The 27,046-nt window shown below is 38.8% G+C and overlaps 1 long non-coding RNA gene and 1 pseudogene across 1 annotated transcript; one reads left to right on the top strand and one right to left on the bottom strand.

The window, feature by feature from the left end:
• Positions 1–2,675: 2,675 nt before the first annotated feature.
• Positions 2,676–23,572, top strand: LOC139938243 (uncharacterized; annotated as a pseudogene).
• Positions 16,098–19,215, bottom strand: LOC139939072 (uncharacterized). The gene is made up of 3 exons (XR_011786262.1): positions 18,780–19,215; positions 18,071–18,230; positions 16,098–17,506 (listed from the first exon to the last, which is right to left on the bottom strand). It is a non-coding gene; the product is annotated as an uncharacterized lncRNA (long non-coding RNA).
• Positions 23,573–27,046: the final 3,474 nt, after the last annotated feature.

Below are 27,046 nucleotides of genomic sequence, written 5' to 3'. Positions count from 1 at the left end.
GACGTGTGTTCGATGTTCGATCGAGGTATTCCCCTCCCCACAAACAACTTTATATATTTTTCAAACAAATAAATCATTACAAACAATTACTCAAAAAAAAAATTTTCATTGTTCATAAACATATACTCTAATGTTTGACGTGTTTTTTTTTTTATATTTCCTGGTGACTTTAACATATTTTAAACAACAGTCGTCCTTTCACCCTGGTGCATTATAGAGACAACAATTATGAACATGGAAATAATAATTATGATGACTCCATAGGGGAACTCTAAAGACTGGGGTTGTCCACAATGACGTTTGTGTTCAAGGTCTACGGGTTACTGTTCCGTATGCAGGGACAAAGGAAAACAAAAAACAATGACCCACAGGGATGCATTTTTTGAGATCGTGTGCTTTAAAGGGAAGAGAATTAAGATAGTTATAAGAATGACAATTAAAGAAATTGTTGTGATTGGGAACATTGTATAGTTTTTTTTCAGATTCACTTTAATTTTAAAGCAAACATATTGTTGGTAAATTTGCTGCTATTTAATCGGTATACGTTGCAGAGGAAAATATTATTATTTAATGGTGGAAAGTTTTCAGTTAAATATTGAATCTGTGGTGTGGTTTTTTTCTTTAAATGAAACGAGCACGACGTATGTAGAGACCAAATTGATTTCAAAATATCTGGCGTTGACGTGTCATTTAAACTCAGCCAAGCGATCTATCCAAAATTAAAAATGGTTTTCAAATATTGATCAACATTGATAATGAACAAAATAAAAATGGCAAAAATAAATATGACGCAAGAGAGCGTGCATCAAAGTGAAATTGACATGAAGAATTGACAAGAATACTGCCGACGGCATGTGTTGTTGGGGATATACCAGGGGCGGCACCTGTGTTTTGTTAATAGGGGGGGGGGGCACACACTTTTAGTCCTAGGTGTGCACCCCATCAAAGAGGGGGAAACAGACCATCGGCCTCGTTGTTTTTTTCTTCAAGATTTCAATAGGATTACTTTCGCTTAACAAGTTCTGGCTATTTTGCTAACCTAATTGCGGGGAAAATATTCTTGGGTTGGGAAGGTATAATCAAAACGTGCGAAAAGCTGAATTTATCAGGAAACTATAATTTCTTGCTGCCTCAGTGACCGCATTGATAAGCAACACCTAACGATGAGTGATTAACAACAATAGAACACCATACACCGCGTGCCCGTAACTGTAGCAGTACTAACCTGGCCACACTGCCACTTCCCTTAATATTTTTGAAGCCTTATTAAGTTTTTGAAACGAGAGAAGACGAAATATAATATATCCGTCGATGTCACAATATTTTTATTCCTCTATTATTTGGTTTATCATTTTATTAAGGGAATAACTGAGTGGCGACGAGTTATAAAACGGCCGTTTAAGACCAGCAGGGTCGTGGTGACCGTGCGATAAACAAGCTGAAGGCGAGGCCGGGCCTTTATCGCACGGACATGACCCTGTAATGTTTTAAACGGCTGTTTCAGAAAGATTCAGACTGTTATATACTCGACCCATTTTTGTTACAATGCGTAGTAAAGTAGAAAGCTCTGTAAAAACTTATCTGTTATCCAACCTTCCTGATCTTTGTTACTGAAGTGCATTTGTTATGAGACAGCTGCGGATAGCATTTGTTTGCATGCTAACCCGCACAAATGCTATCCGAAAACAGTCGATCTTAACCAGCTCATAATCAGGCATTCAAACACCCCACGTCTGTCTCAGGAATAACGAAACATTTTATTAAACATTGCTTCTTTCTCTTCATAGGCCATGGGCCCAAGCCATTTATTCTGTCAAAATGCTGCAGGGTCAGGGGTGAAGAAGGTTTGAGGTCATAATATCATAGAGAAGGTATTCATAATAAATAATTTACAATGTTCAAGTTCAAAGTTTGGTTTGGCTCCTCAAAAAAGGAGATTTTCTTAGCCCCTTTTTTAGGCAAATTATTGGAGTTACAACCTTGTTCCCAAATATCACGAAAATGGTGCTATGGGACTTTAGTACACATAAACTCACTACCCATGGGAACGAGTGTGAGATTGTTTGTTTGTTTGTGTAACAACACAGATGTCAGACAGTGCATGCAATGGAGGGGTTGCAGTGGGTGTTTGTCGTGCAACAAAAGACGAATTTGAACCTGTTATTGCATTTAAAGAGTCTTCTTGGGATAAAGTTATTGAATGTGTAAGTACATGGAAAGAGTTAGATGGTTTAGAGAAGAAAGCTGCCATGGAATTTGACCTAGAAAAGAAACATTTGTATGGGTATGACATACAACATCATGTATGTATTAGTTACATAGTACTACATGTACCAACGTTCTACTGGAGGCGTATTGGATATGGGTTTCAGTTGAAGGAAGATGTTATATCTATCCTCTCCAGAAACATTTATATCCAAAACCAATAAGAGAATGGAGAGGTTAGATCTTCTTGGGTATTCTTAAGCAAAAAGCAAAACAAATCAGCAATTTGTAAAAAAGTCTGTCAGACACACATTTTACAGATATTGAGCTAATCGTATTTTTGCGTGGTTTGAACTTCATCCCCAAACGGTCTACCATCCTACGCCATTTGAAACTGCTTTTCAGAAAAATGAGACTAAGCGTTTTAATGGCGGGGAAACAAAGGCGGAGCCTATATACACCCCTTCCGAATGCCATCAATAAGGAATCTTCAAGTCACCTTTAACACATACCTAGAATCGTACATTGAAGGTACACTGGAGGAGTTGTCCAAAACAAAAATTAAAAATGTGTGACAAATTGACTAAAGCAGACGTCCAAGTCAAACAAAACAAAAATTGCCATAAAACCATTTGACAAAGCCAGGGGTGTTTGCGTTCTCAATAAATCAGACTATATACACGAGGGGACTAGGCAACTATCTGGGCCGCACTATAAGTTGGTTGACGAGGATTTAACAAGTGAAATTACAGCTGCGGTCTACCAGGCAGTAACTAATCTGTTCAACAGGCACGTTGTCTTTTGGAACTAATCAATGGCGCAAATGTCTTTGAGTTTAATAACAGACTCTATAAACAAACAGTAGGCGTGGTAATGGGTAGCGAATGCAGTCCAGAAATATGTGATATCACTCTGTTCAAATACGAAAAAAAAACACCGTCAAGACGTCGTCCGTTTTGATCAAGTTGTTTTTGTGATAATAACTCTTCTCCTGACCATTAATGTGTATTGTGGACATTAAAGGCACTGGCCCAGAATATTGTCAAAAACCAGTGTTTTCACAAAGTTTTTTTCTCTTCAAACATTTTAATTATGTGTGAGAGAGGTGCCACTCAACAATTAACAGCTCACGGAAAGGGCCTTAAAAAGAGCATTTTCAAAAATCTCAGCAAAAGAATCCTATCAAACACTGTTCACTGTTACCTTTGAGGTATTTTAAACACCTATACCTAAACGGAATGTTTGCAACGAAAACCGCTGGATAAGGGCAACGAAATGATTTTTTTTTACACAATTGAAATATATTTATAATCATATGACTCGATTTCCATATTCATTGAAAAGATTTTAAGTGAAATTCAGCAAAGTTCACGACTTGATATTTTCGTTCAAGCAGGTCTTTAATTCGGCGCGGTGCAGCGGCCATTGACCCGGTCGTCGCCCAAGAAGGGAAACCCGGGTCAAAATGTTATTCCCTCATTAGTCTCGCGATGCCATGTATAGATTGTTGAACCAAGCGTAGCCAGCCGCAATCTATCCCTACCGTTGATCAAAACACTGCAACTTTTCTTTTACTTTGGATAATCTTATTTGAAACATTTTATTTCTTTTAATTTAAAGTGTCCTTGATGAGGTTCGCAACAGTTACAGCATTTAGTTGCAGCTTCGGGAGGGAACCGGACCCTAAGAAGAACGGCATTATACGGTGGGTCATGCCGTTAAATCACCGCCTACGATGCCAGTGTACCAGCATCTACCCTGGAGGCATGAACACGTATACACCCGAGAGAGGGTTTGATCCGTTTTACACCGATCACCCTCTATTCACAGACCTCGATTTTGAAATATTCAACTACTTCGATTGTGAAAGTGAGTAGCCTAAAGACAGTGGACACTGGTAATTGTCAAAGATCAGTCTTCTCACTTAGTGAATCTCAACATATGCATAAAATAACAAACCTGTGAAAATTTCAGCTCAATAGGTCGTCGAAGTTGCGAGATAATAATGAAAAAAAAACAACCTTGTCACATGAAGTTGTGTGCTTTCAGATGCTTGATTTCGAGACCTCAAATTCTAAATCTGAGGTCTCGAAATCAAGTTCGTGAAAAATTACTTCTTTTTCGAAAACTACGTTATTTCAGAGAGAGCTGTTTCTCACAATGTTTTATACTATCAACCTCTCCCAATTACTCATAACCAAGTAAGGTTTTATGCTAATCATTATTTTGAGTGATTACCAATAGTGTCCACTGCATTAAAATGAAGATATTAAACCACTTACTCTTATTTTTATCCCGATGGATAACTATTTAGAAATAGTCTTGTTTGGTCAAGACTGTTTTTTTTTAAAGTAATTTACCGACACTCTTTTGAACCAAAGTGATTCAACAAAGGTGTGGGCTGAAAAGAAGAAAAATAAAGTAAAAAATTAGGCGGCATGATGGCCGCCTGAATTTACGGTCCAGATAGATTTCAGACGATCTTGGACTTCTAAGTTCACAACATCCATTTAGACAAACTTGAAAGAAAACCAAGGTCTGAATAATAATAAACCTTCAACTAATTGCACCATTTGACTTTGTATTTGCGCATATATTTGCGTTTTCATTATATCTGCCATTATGGGGAAATCAGTCTACTCTACAAAACTTTTCCTAATCTTACTTCTTCATAAAGTGATTGTCATTATCAATCTTTGTGATTACACGGATTTCTCATTCTCAGATTGCTCACTGACTAATTGTGAAAACGGAGGTACATTCATAGACGATCCTTGTCATTGTTCCTGTGCCCAAAACTGGACTGGCAAAACCTGTACTGGTAAGTGCAACTAAGCCAAAGCAACTAAGTCATTGCAACTAATCACAGCAATGATTGTGGTCGGACAAACTCGGTCATGCGTGCGCGTATATTTGGCACGCGCGGCAGAATCGTGCAGAATGTCATTGGGAGTGCTCATACACGTGTCTTGCTCACGTGCGCGGTGGGCGGAGCTTAGTGGAAAGCCGGAACGGTCCATTGCCCAAAGTGTGAACGGCAATGCATTTGAACCACCGCCAAACGTCACTTAAAGAAACACGTTGCCTTGGACCGGTCGAGTTGGTCTTTGATAAGCGTTTGAAACAGTTTGTTATGTAGATAGATAATTTAAAAGTAGAATATAATGATCCACACAAATGTACCTCGAAAATGCACGGTTTTCCCTTAAAGGATTTGGGTACTTTTTGGGTACTTTTTGAGAAATTTTACTTGGTTTGGTTTGGCTAAAACAATTGACTCTGAGAAACCATAACTCGTATCTCAGTTTCTCAGCATGAGTCGTTTGTTAACTGTAGCGTCATTACTACCCGGAGTGACACACCAAAGACCCACTCACTGTTGCCCTTATTGATAATTGAATCCCATGTCAGTCAATGTTATCAACGTCAACAGAAACTTGACTACTAATCCATGAATTAAAGGCAGTGGACACTATCGGTAATTGTCAAAGACTAGCCTTCACAGTTGGTATATCTCAACATATGCATAACATAACAAACCTGTGAAAATTTGAGCTCAATCGGTCATCAAACTTGCGACATAATAATGAAAGAAAAAAACACCCTTGTCACACGAAGTTGTGTGCGTTTAAATGGTTGATTTCGAGACCTCAAGTGCTAAACTTGAGGTCTCGAAATCAAATTCGTGGAAGATTACTTCTTTCTCGAAAACTATGGCACTTCAGAGGGAGCCGTTTCTAACAATGTTTTATACCGTCAACCTCTCTCCATTACTCGTGCTCAAGAAAGGTTTTATGCTAATAATTATTTTGAGTAATTACCAATAGTGTCCACTGCCTTTAAATGTGTCTAAAATTATCATAAATTTCGTAAAAATAATAAGTTTCGTGAAAAAGCAGTACTCCACCAGACACTACATCAGAAACAACAAGTTTGCTGGTTTTCGTTACTCATAAACACACAATTTCTGCAGTAGTCCAGTCTCCAGACGGCTTTTATTTATATGAGCCATTATTTACCCTGAAGAGAAAATTGTTTCCAGAGTGTGCATTGACTGGCTGTGAGAATGGCGGTACGCTCGATGCAGCAACCTGCAAGTGTACATGCCCGAAACAATGGATGGGAAATGACTGTGCTGGTATTAAGTAGAAAGTCATGATTCATGGTCCTTAAAGGCCGAGTTATAGTCGGTCGCGCGATGGTCCGGCGATGGAAATCTTGACGCGCGATCATAAAAAGACACAGTTTTTAGGCCTCAGTCTTAGGATTGCGCGCAAGATTTCCATCGCGCGACCGACTGTAAACAGGTGTGGCGGTTTCAACTTTCCGCCGTGTTCAGTTTTCCGAATGACCAAATACGGTAACATTACGTCATGCGATGCCTGCGCACAGCAAGCAAAATTTGTCAATTTTTAGTGCTGTATTGAGTCATCCGCGTTAATCTCCGGTAGCTGTCATGGCGGCGTCCACGAGTACAACGAGCGGCGAACGCGTGGATCGTATGAGAGAATTTGGTGTGGCACAAGCAGTGTGACCTGCTTAAAGTTGTACGCATGAATACGTGTAAAGATGGGGCAAGAGGATGTGACTAAACAGAAAAGAATCGTAATAATAAACAATTTGGGGTCACTGAGAGAACTACAGTACTCGCGGTGGTATTTTTGTCTGGCTACGTCACCCGGAAAACTGAACACGCCGGAAAGCTTAAACCGTTCGAACAACGTGGTGAAATGTCCGGCTACGTCACCCGGAAAACCGAACACGGCGGAAGACTGAAACCGCCACACCGGGTTAGAAGGAACACGTTGCCTTGGATCGGGCGATTTGGTCTTTGAAAAGCGTTTGAAACCGTTTGTTATGAAATGCATATGGTGAGATTGATAATTCAAAAGTAGAATATAATGATCCACACAAACATGCCTCGAAATTGCACGGTTTTCCTTTCACTTTGCGAACTAACACGGTCGGCCATCATGGAGTCCAAACCTTATTGACTCCACAAAATGGCCGACGGTGTAGCTTTCACGACATAAAAGGAAAATCGTGCAATTTCGAGGCATGTTTTGTGTGGATCATTATATTCTACGTGTACCGTAATGTTAATTTATTAACAAGTTACGTTCGAGAGATAGTTTTGTTTGTAAATTAATACAGAGTGTGCATTGAAGACGGATGAAGATTGTGCGCATAGCGGCTCGCTCAGTGACACCACATCGGCCTGCAAGTGCACTTGCACAGGGAAATGGACGGGAAACACCTGTACTGGTGAGTATGATCTTCATCGCTTTTGGTGAGAAACATTGAGATGCTGACCATTTAGAGACATTTTTTACTTAATGGTTTGGTTTGGATTTTGTTCACAACAAACGTTTGAATAAAAAAAACAAAAAAAACAAAAAAAACAAAACAAGAATGCTTTCTGAGGATTGCAGTGCCCGTTTGCGAATGAATGCTGCGGCCAGAGATGCGGTTAGTACCCCTATGCTTAGTACCCGCTTTCACCTCGCAAAAACCAGGATGGGTCCGAAGTTCTTCTGAAGAAAAAGAAAACCTTGACAGGCTTGTGTTGATTCTCCAACCATAACCCTTTAACTCCTCAGAGTGACACACCAAAGACCCACTTCAATTGATGAAATTGTCACGGGAATCCTATTGCAATGCTCCCGTTTCACAACCGATAGAAACTTAACTGATGCACCTTGCAATGTGTAGAAGCTGCCATCTTTTTTGTAAACAAAACTCAAAATAACAAGGAATTAATGCAGCAGCCCATGGGCTGCTGCACAGTCTCTGATGGTTTATAAAGCCACGAAACAAACTAAAGTAGGAAAATCTAAATGTTCAATCAATTTCACCATCTTTGCTTGAAGAAGATACTTTCTGCCTCACTGCAGAATCTGAACTGTTAAAATTGACACCATATGTATTAACGTTTAGATATCAAAAAGGAATACAAATGTAGTCCTACGCCATAATTTAAACACCATAACAAAGAACTTGAATCCCCGCCGAACGACAATTGAAATAATCCACAATGAAATGTGTAAAATCTAACCATCTCTCTGAATAATTATCGGGGATTGTCATTTATTGATATTAACTTCTTGCAGCCTAGGCTCCAGGCAATTTATGTTAACACAATTTTTTATTTTATTCACAATTTAAGCTCGAGAGATAATTTTGTTTGTATATTAAAGAAACGTTACATAATTGGTAAGAAACAAAAAATCGTTTAAGATCACAGATTTACATACAACTTACACAGTCTAATGATGATGATAGTTGAAAACATTCCTTGAAATATTTCTTTCTGAAATGTCATATTTGATGAGAAATAAAAAAATCTAACTTCACGTTTGGAGTTTATCGATCAGTGAGCGTTTTATTCATTTTTATTTTGGCATCGATGCAATGCAAAATTTGTAATCGGGTTCTCACTATTGTCTCATGACCCAGATGGCCGATCGATCTCAAACTTTTACAGGTTTGTCAGTTTATGCATATGGTGGATTACATAAAGTGCTTTATACACTGCCAGCAACTGTTTTGTTAGCAAAAACCAATTCTGTAACGTTCCTTTAATACAGAATGTGCATTGAAGACTGACAGCTGTGCGAATGATGGCTCGCTCAATGCCACAACTTGCACGTGTGATTGTACAGGGAATTGGAATGGAAACACATGTTCTAGTAAGAATGATCTTAATGTTTACATGTATGGACATACATTGGTAAAAACTCCAATATTAATGATCGTAATAACCGTTGATGAGAAGCAACGAGCTGCTGGCCATTTTGAGAAGTTTTACTTGCTTTGGTTCGGCTAATCATTCTCCCAAAACAATTGAATCTGATAAACCATGAATGCGTGACTCGTATCTTTAGTTTATCAGCATGAGTCGATATTGAACTGTTGTCATAACTCCTCAGAGTGACACACCTAGACCCATTCACACTAGCCCTAACTATGAATTGAATCTTGTTGAAAAACGGTGGCCCTATGGGATTGCACTGTTTAGTTTGGGTGGAAATGATCAGATATACCCAAACCTAATAGTGTAGTACTGTGTCTTCGAAATGGCTTAATGGCAGTGCTATTTTATCAACGTCAACATAAACCTTTTATTACTGATATTCCATGATTCAATGTGTAACTAGTGTACGTCTATTTCCCCAAGGGACTTTGAGTGACCATTGCTCTTCTGGTCACTCACAAGCCCGAGGGGGAATAGACGTACACTAGTCACCGAATTATGCCAGTCAATATGTGTTTTATTACACAGCTCGGTCTTAAATGTGAGATAAGAACAGAAATCTGGAAAAGAAAGTGTTTCAGCCTACCATACTACAGAACAAGCAAGAGGTGTGTTATAACACACCTCTTGCTTGTTCTGTATTCTGGTTGGCTGAAACACGGTCACGTGGGATGAACTAATAATATTATAGTCTAATGATCGCGCGCACTAGTCTTTGAAAATAGTGCCCGGTTACAGCGCCCTCTCTTGACTTGAGCCGTGAACAGCAACTACAAAACTTCCTTTCTTTTCCATATTTCTGTTCTAATTTCACATTTAAGGCCGAGCTGTGTTATAAAACAAATATTGACTGGCATAATTCGGTAACTAGTGTACGTCTATTCCTCGTCGGGCCTGTGAGTGACCAAAAGAGGGACCTATTTCCCTCGGCCTTCGGCCCTCTTCTAGGTCCCTCTTCTAGTCACTCAAAGTCCCTCGGGGCAATAGACGTACACTAGTTACCTCATTGCCAGTCAATATGTGTGTAATAGGCCTATCTTTCGTTAAAATAATAAGTTTCAAGAAAAAGCAGTACCACACAAGACACTACAGCACCACACTACTGATTGTCTTTACTAACGAGGACCTACAGCGTCTAGTCTGTCGAGAAGGCCTTTAATGTCACGAAGTGTTGTTAAATATACTTTTGTTTCAGAGTGTGCATTGACTGGCTGTGAGAATAACGGTACTCTCGATGAAGCGACCTGCACGTGTGGATGCCAGGACCAGTGGATAGGAAAAACATGTACTGGTGAGTAAAATGTAATTCATCCTTAATCTTTCCATTCCAAGATCGCGTTCCTTACATCCAACTGGTGCATATCAAAAATACTATTTGTATCAACCCTATATCGCTCAAAAGAAAAAAAATCTAACTGCCTCGTAAGGATTCTTTGATGCCCATTGCAAAAAAAAAAAAATGAACTGTTAAAAATGACACTATTTGAGTTGCCATTTTGATACTTAAAAGGATTCAAACTGTACACCATCGAGTAACATTTTTGTTGTTTGAGCAACCTTTTAATTTAATTTAAAATTTTAATTTAGATTCTCTCGTCGGTTTCTTTATGAGGCAACACCAATGGTGTCATCCAGTTTTTGCAGTGTATACTTATGTGAACACCGTCAGTAATACTAGTATTACCCTGCAAACTGCCATTGCTGCAAAGAAAGATCAGTTTTTTACAAAAAACCGGTGTAAACAAAAATGGTGGCCGTAATGTTCACCACCGCCATTGGCTTGAGAAGAGTTAATAACATATTATTCTAAAACCAATAAAACGAAAAAAAAAAAAAAAAAAAAAACTAGGACTGTTGACGGTGGATAAATATTTAATAATCAAATTTCACAAAGAACACAAACTTCATTGATATTTCACCACGAAATCTGTCAAATCTTATGATCTCGTATGTTCACCAACATAGTTCGTCGGTGATTGTTAACGTTCGAGAGATGTATTATACTTTTTAATTATTTATAGTGTGCATTGGTTACCGGAGATTGTGTGAATGGCGGCTCGCTCAGTGACACATCTGCCTGCAAGTGTGATTGCACAGAGAAATGGAAGGGAAACACCTGTGCTGGTGAGTATAATCTTAATGTTTACGTGTATGGACATAAATTGGTAAAAACTCCAAAATTAATGATCATAATAACCGTTGATGAGAAGCAACGAGCTGCTGGCCATTTTGAGAAGTTTTACTTGGTTTGGTTTGGCTAATTATTCACCCAAAACAATTGAATCTGATAAACCATGAATGCGTGACTCGTATCTTTAGTTTCTCAGCATGAGTCGATATTGAACTGTTGTCATAACTCCTCAGAGTGACACACCTAAGACCCATTCACACTAGCCCTAACTATGAATTGAATCTTGTTGAAAAACGGTGGCCCTATGGGATTGCACTGTTTAGTTTGGGTGGAAATGATCAGATATACCCAAATATAATAGTGTAGTACTGTGTCTTCGAAATGGCTTAATGGTAGTGCTATTTTATCAACGTCAACATAAACCTTATACTGACATTCCCTGATTAAATGTGTAACTAGTGTACGTCTATTCCCCCAAGGGACTTTGAGTGACCAGAAGAACGACCTATTTCCCGAGGCCGACGGCCAAGGGAAATAGGTCGCTCTTCTGGTCACTCAAGCCCTAGGGGAAATAGACGTACACTATAGTCACCTAATTATGCTAGTCAATATGTATTTTATAACACAGCTCGGCCTTAAATGTGAGATAAGAACAGAAATCTTGAAAAGAAAGTGTTTCAGCCTACCAGAATACAGAACAAGCAAGAGGTGTGTTATAACACACCTCTTGCTTGTTCTGTATTCTGGTTGGCTGAAACAGAGTCACGTGGAATGAACTAATAAGATTATAGTCTAGTGATCGGGTTCTCACTATTGTCTCATGACCCAGATGGCCGGTCGACCTCAAACTTTTACCGGTTTGTCAGTTTATGTATATGGTGGATTACATAAAGTGCTTACACTGCCAGCAACTGTTTTGTTAGCAAAACCAATTCGGTAACGTTCCTTTAATACAGAATGTGCATTGAAGACTGACAGCTGTGCGAATGATGGCTCGCTCAATGCCACAACTTGCACGTGTGATTGTACAGGGAATTGGAATGGAAACACATGTTCTAGTAAGTATGATCTTAATGTTTACATGTATGGACATACATTGGTAAAAACTCCAATATTAATGATCATAATAACCGTTGATGAGAAGCAACGAGCTGCTGGCCATTTTGAGAAGTTTTACTTGGTTTGGTTTGGCTAATTATTCACCCAAAACAATTGAATCTGATAAACCATGAATGCGTGACTCGTATCTTTAGTTTCTCAGCATGAGTCGATATTGAACTGTTGTCATAACTCCACAGAGTGACACACCTAAGGCCCATTCACACTAGCCCTAACTATGAATTGAATCTTGTTGAAAAACGGTGGCCCTATGGGATTGCACTGTTTAGTTTGGGTGGAAATGATCAGATATACCCAAACCTAATAGTGTAGTACTGTGTCTTCGAAATGACTTAATGGAAGGCCTATTATTTTTATCAACGTCAACATAAACCTTTTATTACTGATATTCCATGATTCAATGTGTAACTAGTGTACGTCTATTCCCCCAAGGGACTTTGAGTAACCAGAAGCACGACCTATTTCCCGAGGCCGACGGCCGAGGGAAATAGGTCGCTCTTCTGGTCACTCAAGCCCTAGGGGAAATAGACGTACACTAATAGTCACCGAATTATGCCAGTCAATATGTGTTTTATAACACAGCTCGGTCTTAAATGTGAGATAAGAACAGAAATCTGGAAAAGAAAGTGTTTCAGCCAACCAGAATACGGAACCAGCAAGAGGTGTGTAAACACACCTCTTGCTTGTTCTGTATTCTGGTTGGCAAACAATTCTTTTAAACATATAAATCGTGACAAACAATTACAACAATTTTTTTTTTTTTTTTTCATAAGCATATACTCTTATGTTTGAAAAATATATATATTTCCAGGTGACTTTAACTGATATTCCACCATGCAATGTGTCAAAGCTGTCATCTCTTGTGTAAACAAAACTCAAAATAACAAGGAATTTATGCAGCAGCCAAGCCTCTTAAGCCAAGTTAAGAGCCAATCAAAAAGGAATACAAATGTAGTCCTACGCCATAATTTAAACACCATAACACAAATTTATGCAGAAAGAGTTTTATTTGTGTTATTTAAGCAACCTATGATATTAATTTTGATTCTGTCGTCGGTATCTTTTTAATACAACACCCATGATGTCAATTATATCTACCCCAGTTTTTGCAGTGTATTCTTAAGTGACCATCATGCAGTAACACTGGTATTTCCCCCTGACAACTGCCATCGCGGCAAAGAAAGATCAGCAACAGAAACTGTTGTACAAAACTGTCGGCCGTGAAAACCGGCGTTTATGTTCACCGTCGTCTTTCGCTTGAGAAGGGGAAGGGGTTGACATAATTTTTTTTTAATTCTAAAACCTATGACATGATCAAACTTAGTTTCGATTGTTAATGGTGGATACATATTTAATAGTCAAATATCACAGACAACATAAACTTTATCGGTATTTCACCACGAAATCTGTAAAATCTTTTGGCAATCCTATGGCAATGTTTGCCATTTTACCGCCTATAGAAACATTACTGATATTCTACCACACAATGTGTCAAATAATTATCTCTTTTGTAAATTTGTTAGAAAATGCATTACAAGACATTACAGCAAAACTAAGTTTGTTGATTGTCTTTTCACGGACTAATTGCAGCAGTCCAGTCTCTAGATAGCATAAGCCACGAATCAACTATTAAAGGAACACGTTGCCTTCGGGCTGCGCTTTGTTGGGCGTTTTTGGGCTATGACAAGCGTTTGATGTAAAATGATTACGGTTGGAAAGATGTTAAAAAAGTAGAATATAATGATCTACACAAACATGCCTTAGAATTGCTTCACTTTTGCTAACTTTCTCGAAACAAAACGCTCCGCCATTTATGGGGGTCAAGATTTTGACTCCCATAAATGGCCGCCAAATTCACTAGTCTTATTTCCAGTCGCAGCCGTTGAACTATACGACTGAGCAATTATTAACAATTTTACGAACCCATTTGTATCTATCTCTTCCTCCATGGTTACTCCAACAACAAAAAAACAGTTCATGAACAAAAATAAAAGGGCCTACGTTGAATTAACTTTTTATTAATCTATCTAAGCAGCAAGTTCAGCCCACGTCCCGGGGCCGAGCGGCTGCCGTCCAGCGGGCCATCATCTCCCGCGGCCAGACCTCCCCAGACGCAGTGAACTCCCCGTTCTTGCTCGTACGATGTAGGATTTTAGCGGGGCCAGTCTAGTAATGCGAACACTTTGTACACGAAAGAATGTCTAGTACCCGTATACTAACTAGCGAGTGGAGTTGAAAATGTACGTGTCATGACCTCCCACACCAAAACTACAGCTAGAGAATTCATCCTCTCAATAATAAAACATCTGCTCAGACATGTCAGAGGCGTTTACCGTGTAAGTATAGTATGCAATTGCGAGTCACATAGGCCTATACCCCACAGTTCGTTTTTAGATGCAAAATTACAGGGACTTTACTTCTCTGTCCTTTCTCTATGCTGTTTGCAAGTACATGTAGAGTCACAGGGCAACAGGAAAGTGGTGTCTATTACTAATACTAGTCCATCGCCATAGGATAGATGATGTCACTTGTCTTATTTGCCATACATTCATTATTTTATAAAATAATGTTTATGTCTATTATGGGGATGTAATTCCTTGACCTTGGTCTTGGACAGTACTATTTGAGGTAGCTCCTTTTTACATTGCTCAGAATCATTTGCAGGGGTCGAAATTGCCACTAGCCCGGGACTACCAGATTTACAGCCGGGCAACTCATTTTTCCAGTTTGATAGCCCGACGGGCTAGTGGAAAAATAATGCAAAAATCATCATCACAAACAATAAAGAACTATGTTATTGGTGTATTGTAAAGTTTGAGCCGTGACGCGAGACATAATGTGTCTTTCGGGCTACCAAAATCTAATCAGGGCTACTAAAAATTATTGGTCACTAGCCCTGCTGACTACCATGGAAATACACTTAATTTCGACCCCTGATTTGACAGCAAAATTTATGGTGCGATGCATCTGAACAGAGAGCACATACTGCAAATGGTAGTTGGCAAGGAAAGCTAAAATAAATTAATACTCTTGTCCACAAAAATGAAGCTTCCATAGGTCCTTTTCAAAACCACGGCATCGGCTATGGATTCGGCTTCAGACTCCGTCCCCTTGTCTGAATCCCTACGCAAAGCACGCTCAGTATTGTCAAAACATCTGTGGGGCCAAGCTAGCCCGAGCTGAATTCAAAGCCAAAGCCGTGGTTTCGAAAAGGGCCATAGTCTAGAAAACTCTTTTCAAAAATTACCAAACAAAATCAGAAACGGGGAACAATTTTATTATTTTGTAACATTTTTGTATTGATACTTGATTCCCAGGTCACAGTGAAAGTTGGGTGGTGATGTGATTATTGAAGCCGGTATGGACAAGAAAGTTTTCCAAGCACGGTTAGATGACAACCAGCTTCTTCGCAGGACAGGAAAACTCTGCTAATTAGGCCTGGGCGACCAGTGAAAATTACTAATCGACTAGTCGCACTTCCATCCAATAGTTGCGACTACGACACTAGTCGCAACAAAATTTTAATTATCACGATGCACTGCACAATATAGTCTAATTCAAGCGGAAAAGACAGAAGATTTGTGTCACTGATGTCTGACTGTGTTCTGTAAGTAAATTATGTTGTCATGAATAGTCATGAGCGACTAAATTGGTTCACCAAACAGGTAGACGCAATTTTTTTAAAACTATTTTTGTAGCACGTTTAACCGAATAGTTGAAAACAATAGTCGCGACTCGACTCAGGATTCAATAGTTGGAGTGCGACACTAGTCGCCCAGGCTTACTGCTAATGGTGCAAGGATAGCCTCTACCCGCAGCCGCCATCCGCCCCCCCCCCCCTATACCACCACCACTACTACCAACAGAACTTGTAGCAAAACACAAATCCAGATTTTCCACTTCTTAAATTTAATTTCCATGTAACTTTCCACAATTTGGGTACAAAATTGTCTGTACAGGTGTGCATAAGATATAAGGTCAGTGCATTATTAGCATTATTGGCAAGTTCTAGAGTTTGTATATTATAATCAAAGAGAATCTTTGTCACAAATTAATAGGAACTTTATAAAAAAAATATGGACAATTTATTGAATGTTTTTACAATTCACAGCAGTACACGATGTATTTGCAAACATTAATTAAATTTGTCCTTTGCCAAAGAACACTATAGTCCCATGCAGTATCCTTAGTAATAGTTGGTGTATCTCCTCAATATTTATGCATACAATAATAAACCTGTGACAATTTGGGCTAAATTTGGCAATATAAGCTGCAAGAAACAGTGAAAGAAAAACACCATTGCAGTATAGAAACAAGTCCTTTGACATGCCTCTCATCATGTAGACTTTATCAAGTGAGTTTAATGATCACAAATTAGTAATTACCAACATCTAAGGTATAAAGTCCCTTTAGAGAGACCAATGCCTTAGATCAAGTGATTTGGTTGTAAAATGCATATGGTTAGAAAGGATGTTTTAAAAGTAGAATAGAATGATCAACACAAGTATGACTTGAAATTCGGTGGTTTTCTTTTAAAACTTTTACTTATTCGAACTAACATGGTCTGCTAGTCAACAATATGACTAATTCTAAAACATCATTCTGACCATGCATTTCATAACAGGCATGTGGTTTGAAATCAAAATATACTTGCAAGGGTTAAGGTTAAAAAATTGAAATGGCACTGTGTTTATCAAACTTGTTGCATCTATGATCCATGTCTCTTTATGAATACAGAATAAAGATATTTCAGATAAATTTATTTGAATACAGATTGTTTATGTTTTTGTATTTGTTGTTCTAGTGTGTTTTTTGTTACAAAATATCGAAATCTCAAATAAAAAATACAATAAATATGATGATTGTATAAACAATTGGCCATGTACTTCAAATTAAACTTAATCATATTATGTCGTGATGAAAACAAACTCTGCTCACATCACATTCAATGATTTGTTGACATAAGTAATGTGCAAAAGAAAATAATAATAAGTTGAAATATTGACATTATGTGTTAATTTAGGAATAAGAATCTACTTGTTGAAAACAGGAAATATTGCCATTTGTAAAACCTGTTTTGCATAAATCATGTGTACATGACAGTTGAAACTATCTGGAAATATATCCCTGATTTTACAAACAGTAACTAGGTAGTGTTCCTCTATTTCCATTCTGACACAACACATGTTGTCTGTGAAGGCTGGCTGGGTGGCAAAGTCATTTGTTGTGTACATCATGCTCCCCTGGTGTACATGTCATTCCTGTGATGTCGTGCCAACTCTAATGGTGGTCAAGATCTTTTCAAATATAAACACAAACATTTTTGAAACAATTAACAAAATAAAAATTGGTTATTTGTACATGTACATGGAATATAAAACCCATGCACTTGATGTTGATTCATTAAAGTGACACTTTTGCAAATATTACCTACCTGCAGCCGATTTCACGAAACTTTACGCAACTGCGTGAGTCCACTTGCTCAATTTTAATGGCGCAAGTTGCTCCATAAACGTTGCACAAGTGGACTTACGCAGTTGCGTAAAGTTTTGTAAAATTGGCTGCTGGTCTAAGACATGATGTTATTAAAATTTGGGATGTGGCTGTTCAGTGTAAAGTTTTTTGGTAACGCAATGTTGGCGAAGGAGGCTGTTTACAAGTAACTACAATGAATGAAAGCTTAAATTTGTGTTTCCTTATTAAATGTTTGTTTACACATTTACTTTGTTTCCTTTTTTTTGGGGGGGGGGGGGCGGACAGATCAAAATATCATATAACAAAACTGGACTGCTTTGACAGTACATGTGTATATTGTTATACATGCACATGCCATTGACAGTATGAAATAATCAGTCTCTTACTGCCGAGTTTGAGAAGCATTCATCCGGCCTTTGTTTGCAGCATGACCTCTCCTGTTGTGTTGGCATCTCCCTACAGTTGGTACAAACACACCAGCTTGGTTGGGTTTGATGAGGTCTCCAAGATGTTTACGCCAAGTCCTGGCATCTGCTCATATAGTACCTTCAACAAGAAATTCATAACCATTGATATAACTTATTAGTTCTCGACAATTTTATTTTTTATTGTTTGAAAGGTCACACTTCTTTGAAAGAATTAGGGTACGAGTTGACTTGGGTACAATATTTTGGGTAAACTGTTAAAAATATACAAAAAACATTTAATTTAGTACTATTTAGTATTTTTAAAATGTATTTCTACAATTTTTACAAAAGTCCTCCCCATCCCAGCCAGATAAACGACTCTTTTAATTGTAGCATCAAAGTAAATTAGGGTAAATTATGCCAAGTCATTAGGACGCTGGACACTCGATTCAAATCCCCACCCCCATCTATGCACCGAGTGAATAGATCTACAAAATTACATGTAAACTAGTCATAGTACATGTACATTTATGTACTCTCACAACTCAGTGTTGCGGCTGTCATGGCTGTGAATTTACGTGTCATGTCCACAATAATAACTAACAATAACATTGCATTGGGTATAAACAATCACGGTCCGTTCTCTCTCTCTCGTCGGCTAGTCCATGTCCCACTACATTATTCTTACCCTGATTGGCGAGGTGTCCGTTCCTTCTTTTTGGACGTGTCTTCAATCATCTCTTTGCGTAGAGCAATGAGCTGAATCTGTGTTTTTCGGCGATCCATTTTGACAGCAAAATGGTGTGTTTACATTTCACACAACGTCGTATGGTAGAGAACGGCATGTTACCTCGTGTTCTTCTGGTAGGTTTACCAGGCCATTGGCTACGGCGCCAGCCTAACTGCTGTGCATCGCGCATAAACGGACGATCGTTTTGACGGCTTGAAAAACGTATATATTTCGCGGGCCATGTTTCGGGGTCAGAGGTCAGTGTTTGTTTTTTTTAATTACCATTCACTAATTACAACACATTAAATGTGTTTTATTGCAAGAACAACTCTTAATAAGTATTAGGAACACCCTCAAACGTGAAATTTTGTGAAATCTGAAGGCAACGTGTTCCTTTAACATTAAGAGAATTTTGTTTCAGACTGTGCATTGACTGGCTGTGAGAATGGCGGTTCGCTCGATACAGCAAACTGCACGTGTACATGCCTGAAACAGTGGATGGGAATTACCTGTGGTGGTGAGTAGAATGTCTCTAATTATTTTACGTTTTCATAGAAAGAGTTCCTTCTTCCAAATTGGTGCATATTAAAACAGTATCATCCTTGTTTCATCCTTATTGCTCAAGAAGAAAATAGAAATAAATCTTCAAAATAATTTTAACCATTTCTACCCGATGAGAGTACTTCTGTCCCACTGCGAAAACCGGGGTGTTAAAGTTTTACAGTTTGGGTGTTTCATGGATACACAAAAAGGAATCAAAGGTACACCTTAGGGTGTTCTTACGGTTACCGCTCGATAGTCCGAAGGTTCGATGGTCCGAAGGTTCAATAGTTCGAAGGTCCGTTAGTCCGAAGGTTCGTTAGTCCGAAGGTTCAATAGTTAGATAGGCTTTGGACGCGCTAAATGTCACGTGCCGACGGCAACAAGTCACGTGACCACGGCAACGCACAGAAAGTGAACAGGGGAGATAGGCCAATGACGGACCCATGCCAGAACCCGTGTATGTACGCGCGGCCGATCTAGTTATTTCAGTTATTTTAATTTATATCTATGAACAAAACGAACTTCTTATTTAAATTTCACTACGGTGTGCGTCTTTCGAACCTTTAATCGATTCGGACTATCGAACCTTATTGTCAGTTCGGACTATCGAACCTTATTGCCAATTCGGACTATCGAACCTTATCGTCGATTCGGACTATCGAACCTTATCGTCGATTCGGAATAATGAACCTTCGGACTGTTGAACCTCGTTTTTGTTTCGGACTATCGAACCTTCGGACCAACTAACCTTTTTTAAATTCGGACTACCGAACCTTCGGACCAGTAAACCTTCGGATCGATGAACCTTCGGACTAATAAACCTTCGGACTATCGCATCATATGTTCGGATTAACGAACCCTATTACATTTTCGGACTAATGAACCCCCTCTTATGGAAAATTTGCGCGTTCGGACTATCGAACCTTCGGACTATTGCACCTTCGGACTAACGGACCTTCGGACTATCGGGCGGACCCCGTTCTTACAACCCACAGTTCTACCGAACAGGTTGTTCGACGTGATAAGAGCATGGTTTTGAGCACTCGCTCCAACTGGTGGGGTTGCACCGAGATAAACATAGAATTTGACATATGCCATTTTCGACAGCTCAGGTTTGCGGACTTCGGCTTCTTTTCCCCACACGCTTTATAAATATCCGACAGCCAAATATGTTGTTTCGAAAACGACCACATTATTTGTTCTGAGCCTGCGGAGTTAAAACAAAAACTTCATTATGATGCTGAAAGCGATCTAAGAGCCAACCCGCTTTACGCGGGGTCACACAGGCCTCGACCCTCGATAACGAGAACTAAAAAGAGAACGATAAAAAATCACGCCCTTGATTAGTTGAATGAGCGTTGGCGTTTTCTGCGTGGAGCATTTCCACCATGAATCGAGGGCGTGCATTTTTACCGTTCTCGTTATAGCCTTGCTCAAGGCAGTAGAATTATTCACTCCGAATAAAGACCGCCGCTGTATAAAAACCCACCCGTATTCACTGTGCGTAAAACCCACCCGTATTCACTGTGCGTAACATCGCACGACACGATGCCCCCGCACACTATCCGCGTGCGGAGGCCGTCAGGCCGACAGCCTTGTAGGATCTGTGTTGAAGCCACTGACCTCATTACTATAATAAGCGAAGAGTTCCGTCGGTCAGCTCATTACCATAATGCCCGCGAAAGACGAGACATGTTTACCTCACACACCACCACCACGGACGCATGATAGGGTCCAAAGGTCGTGATAAGGGAAGTGCGTGATTGGACGTCAAAATGAATAATTCATTTGCCTCACATCCTGTGTTGTCTGATAGGTCTGACGAACGATATACATATTCATGAGCTGCATACTAGCATATCCTAGAGCCCCCCCAATTTCGTCCACTATTGGAATTTTTTTAATACAACACATTAAAACGGGAAGATACAGACCCGACAAGGCTGTCGGCCTGACGGCCTCCGCATGCGGTTAGTGGTGTACGAGTGCGATGACTTGTGTGAACAGTATTCGTGCGATGTGACAGTGTGTATACGGGTGGGTCATTCGGTGTGATCGCACACACCATGCACAGGGTATACGACGGGTGGGTTTACAGCTGCGTCTTTTCGGAGCGAATAATGCGACTGCCTTGAGCAAGGCTATTCTCGTTACCGTTCTCGTTTTCGTTCTCACGATAAAAATGCACGCTCGCGATTGGTTGAAATGCTCCACGCAGAATACGCCCACGCTCATTCAACCAATCGAGGGCGTGCATTTTTATCGTTAACGTTTTCGTTCTCGTTATCGGGGCCTGTGTGACCGGGCCTTTAGCGTCGTTATCGTTATCGTTTTCGTAATCGCTACAGTGTGATACAGCCTTTATGAACTGTGGTAATCCACGTATGTTGCCCAGGATGTTTATGTTTTCCTCCTTAATGTTTTTATTTCATTCTATAGAGACCAGACACTACGATTGCCAAGACTATTTAAAGGCTAACTCTAGCAGTACGAATGATGTTTACACTATTTACACATCGAAGTATCCACAAGGCCTCAAGGTACGCTGCAACATGAAATACTGGCCAGGATCAATTGTAAGTTCCTCCTCCATCAACAATTTTACAAAAAGAGATTTAGGAGCACAATTATATTCCAGTTACTGAGAGTTGTCATGCTCAATATTTCAAAGAATGTGGTCTCTTACAAGAATTTGAATTAAACTCATATTAAAACGTCAAATAAATTGTTTAAAAAAACAACTGTGTTAAATTCATTATTTTATATGTGAATATCTTTACGTCAACACGTCAACATGTGGCCGGGAGTCAATACCTGATAACATTTGAGTCCGCCAACTTCAAATCCGCCCCAAATTAAAGCGATTAGCAATTCATGAATACTCTCTTAACAGAGCCTCCCATTGTTTAATTTGCCACAAATTAAAAAACAATCGATAGGTTGATCAATACAATATTGTCCTTTTAAAGTATCCGTGTGAATACAACGTTAACAAATTAACACATTGTGGACCTATAATACGGTTACACAAGGTTTTTTTGTTTTTAAAAATGGTGTTTATCACCCCAATAATACCTTGGTAAAATTTGTTAATTAAGTTTGATGGTGCTTCTGTATTCTTGATTTTGAAGGTTATCCAGAGGCGTTCAAGAGGTGACTTGGATTTCTCCCGCGGATGGGATGAGTACAAGAAGGGCTTTGGTGACCTGAGTAAAGGGAGTTTCTGGCTTGGAAATGAGCAGGTCCGTCGGTTGACTGAGGATCAAGACACCAAGTGGGAGATTCAAGTCACGGTTTGGAATTCGTCAACGACTAAGTGGAGTGATATAATTGGTAATTTTCGCCTCTCGGGTGAAAACTACACCCTTCATGTTGACGGTTCAGTGGACTGCGGAAACGGTAAGCAGAATCTTCCTAATTCAATCACCAGACTAGTATTTATGTTTATTCTGTGGACGCTGACCCTATCGAGATCCCGACACAATGCTCCTTACAAACATGAATTATAGGCAGAACCCACCACCATTTTCATAATCATTTTTGTTTAAACATTACTTTTAAATTTGAACAAAACTTTTCAAAAAATTGTTCCCAACCATCAATTCAACTAAGACATGGGCAAATCAAAATGTTGTTCCATTTACTTACGTTGTGTGATTTTTTTCTGCAAATGGCTTAGCAGGATCTTTCTCATTCAATCACTTTGCCCGTAGACTTATTCTTAATTTGACGAATTTGTACACTTGTTTCACGGACGCTTATTGATTGAGATCCCGCCATAACTCTCTTGATTACAAAAGCAACCCTTCAAACTTTCAATATTAGTTTTTCCGTAGTTCTACACTTTTTTTTCATCAGCAAAACCTGTTTTATTGTCTGTAAAATTTGCAAACCAATGTTGTTGCATCATTTACTCAGGTGGTGTAGTTTTATCTGCGAATGGCAAGCCATTCTCAACACACGACAGAGACAACGATGGCGAGAGTGGGAGGAACTGTGCTGAGGAGTCGCATGGAGGCTGGTGGTTTGATGGTTGTGATGATAGTGAGATTAATCTTAATGCCAAGTATACACATGATCGTATTTCAATCGGACCCCGTGATGAGCCACTTTACATTACAAAAACCAGGCTTAAAATCAAACGCATGTCGGGAGAAACTTGAACATTCACACCTAAAAGCAAACCCCAAATTGCCATAGAATCCTGATTTTAACCTTGATATTCCATGCGCTTTTCTGTTAGAGCAAACCCATCGGAAATATAGAATGCTCAGTTCCAACAAAAGCCAACAGTCGCATCGGAATCAAAACAGCACTGTGAAGTATTTTTAGACTTCTATCAATGTATTGTGTTTGTTTGCATGATCGAAAACGAATCCCGTAGGTGACAGACGCGTCTGGATTTGTATAACAAAAAATACAAATCATCGGAAGAAGTGTTGTGTTGTATGATTAGCTAATTGTTGTCAAGTAATATGTTACGTAGGATTTGAAACTTTGCATGGTAGAAATACGATATACAAAGGTTTGCGGCAATACCATGTAATAACTATCTCTAATGAGTTGGGGTGGTTCTGAAAAGAACCATTGGTTTCAACTCCTATAAGTAATCTATTGTTGTAATTTTTTATTAGAGCCAAAAGCTTCTATGGAGTCAGGGAGGGGGGAGGGTCAAAATCTCAAGTAGCTTACTATTAAACAAAAAATTGATCAAATATCTGTTTTTAATTTGAAGATTTGATTATTTATTAATGTCATTATTACTATTCTCCGTACATTTCCCCCAGTTTATGGTTACAAATATTTGTTTTATAAATCACTAATTAACTTCATGGTTGGAAATCCTTATTGTAATCAGTAGTTTAAAAGTTTAAAAAGTAATAATTTCATAAAATTCAATTGGTGTATGTTGTGGTTTTTCGGACCTTTTAGATATTTAACCATTGTGAATCACTATTAAGCTTTTTTATTTTAGGTCTTTAAGTTCATCCTCAGCAAAACGTCATGTGTCATGAAGGGGAGTAGTTAACTAGTTAAATTATACCCGTTAACCCGGCGGGGGGGGGGGGGGGTAAACAATTTAGCTCTGATTTTGAAACTTTTAAAACCCATCAACAAGTGGAAATGAATGACAGCATACATAATTAGTGAGGCTTTTGTTTCTTTGTATGCGACTCAATCTGATGTGAACGGTCCATAGGGATGAATATTCATTATGACGTATCAAACGCCATTCATAATTCAGCGTCATCCAATACTCGCGGGATGAACGCATTCAAATACAAGTGATGTTTGGAGTACAAAGGGTACAAGAATAATATACAAACTAAACAAAGCTTATAGTATTGGCTGCTCTCAGTGAAAAAAACAACCTGTTTGGGCTCAGAACAATGTGTATTATTCACTTATTTTGCTCTTTTAAATGGACACTTGTCTTTTATTCGTAAAACGGAGGTAAAAATTCATTGCACTTTTAACTGCACCTTGTTGTTTGATGAATGCACGTAAATGCAAGAAAATAATACGTAAAGTAACAGTAGTGTTGCCGTTGAAGTGTTTTTAGTAGAAATGTTAGTTGTGTTATTTATGAAAAACAATCTTTTAAATTTAAGATAACAATGTAATAAAGAAATTCTTTCGGTGTGATTATATCTGGTAATAATTCAACTGCTTATGAAAACAATAACATTGAAAGAAACTAGCATGACCAAAACGTGGGACCCATTGAGTTACTGGTCCATGCTGATGAGTCGCTTCACGACTTTTTTTTAGGGAAAATATAAGGGTTTTTGAAATAGTTCAAATTGTGTAGATATACAGTAAAAAGTTCATTGGTCGCGTTTTTCTTTATAGATATCGCCGAAAATCCGGGCGATTATGTACTTGCAAAAATAATGGGCGGGCAGGCACATCCTGAGAGAGGTTACTGTAAGTAACGCTTCTCAGATTCAAATTTTGGTGGATAAGCAACTTATATTAAATAGTCCACAACTAATTTATATCACGATAAAGTGATGAGTAAGTTTGTACTGCCATTATTCATTTTAAGAGTGATCACTGTTTTCTTTGTCAGATACTGTGCGCGCTCTCTAAGTGCTGTATATTATTGTTATTACTTGATTACCAAATGTTCATTCCTTTCAAATAAAAATAGAGGACCACAGATGGCCAAAATTGTTCCTAAACATAATTTACAAAGTATTAAATCAAACATTTAGTGATAAGTAATAATGTATATGAATGTTGTGCTTGTGTTCACAATTTAAATAAAATTGCACAAAACCCACTTGTTTGTGTTAAAGAGTAAATTAATGCCCGGGGTCATCACTCAGGCAATGTAGAGTCTGAACATAACAATCCGTGAACTGTATCTAATTTGTCCCCGTTGATACTCTCACATGATCTTTGATTTAAAGACACCGTACACCTTTGGTAATTGTCAAAGAACAGTCTTCTCACGTGGTGTATCTCAACCAATGCACAAATAACAAACCTGGTCGTCGAAGTAGCGAGATAATAATAGAAGAAAAAACACTTTTTTCTTTCGAAAATTACGTTTCTTCAGAGGGAGCCGTTTCCCACAATGTTTTACACTAGGCCTATCAACAGTTCTCTCCATTGCTTGTTACCAAGTAAGTTTTTATGCTTAGTATCAATTACTTTCAGTAATTACCAATAGTGTTGACTGCCTTTAAAATTGATATCGAACAAAAGTCAAGTGGCGAGGACAAAGGATGTTTGGTATGAAAGGATGGGTTACTGGACCATAAAAGGGGTAAATGTATTGTTCGACAACAATGCAGGGAGACATGAAAGGGTAGGATTAGAGAGCAAGTTGCATCATGATGCAACTGACAATGGTCAATTAATAAGAATAGCAAGATCAAAGGTATGATGATTTAAAAATAGGTATGAGGGACCTGTGGAAAAAAAGGGGGGGGGGGTTACTTACATCAGATAGTTACAGTGATGAATTTATAAAATCAACTTTAAACAAAATTAATTTATACTTTATGTACAGAATATATACAACCTATAAGTTCTTAGGCAGAAGTGAAGTGAAGGGTAATGAGAAGTTATTTAACACCAGTGTTTATGTTATTAAGTCCAAAGGGTTTGACTGTCTTGAGTTGGTGAATCCAGTGTGATTCTCTATTCTCTCTCTCTCTCTCTATATATATATAAAAAACCACAAAAAAATAAAACTGAAAAGAGAGAGAAGATAATGCGGGTTTTCAAGTTACATAATAGGCCTACATTTTTTAGTACCTGATGACGCTTTTATCGGTTGGTTTTAACGCGCAAGGGGAAAGGAATAGTTTCGGATTATTTCTGAAGGTTGAATATACCTTTAATTTACATGGGGTTGTGGTGGTTGTGTGCCTGCGCCTGATTAGGACTATACGTGAACACCCAGTAATTTAATATGCTGCCACCTAGCGTTACAAAGTCTCCAACTGGTGTATACACCAATTCAGGCGCGCAGTGTTGAGCAGACCCCGACCCGAGAGGGCGCTGTTCGTGACGTCAATCGAGGCAGACTTTGCCTGCAATGCGATTAGTAAACACACGTGCAAAGTACATGTACGTCCAAGTCGTGCGTTGGTACATTTCAATAAGTGTTTTTCTGCATTCAGCAGCAATACACCTGGTCGGCATTGCCGGCAAAAACACAAAAAACT

Source organism: Asterias amurensis, chromosome 6, assembly GCF_032118995.1.
Source record: "Asterias amurensis chromosome 6, ASM3211899v1".
Lineage (NCBI taxonomy): Eukaryota > Metazoa > Echinodermata > Asteroidea > Forcipulatida > Asteriidae > Asterias > Asterias amurensis.
The sequence above is the reverse complement of the archived record's forward strand: the minus strand, read 5'-3'. Positions and strand labels throughout refer to the sequence as shown.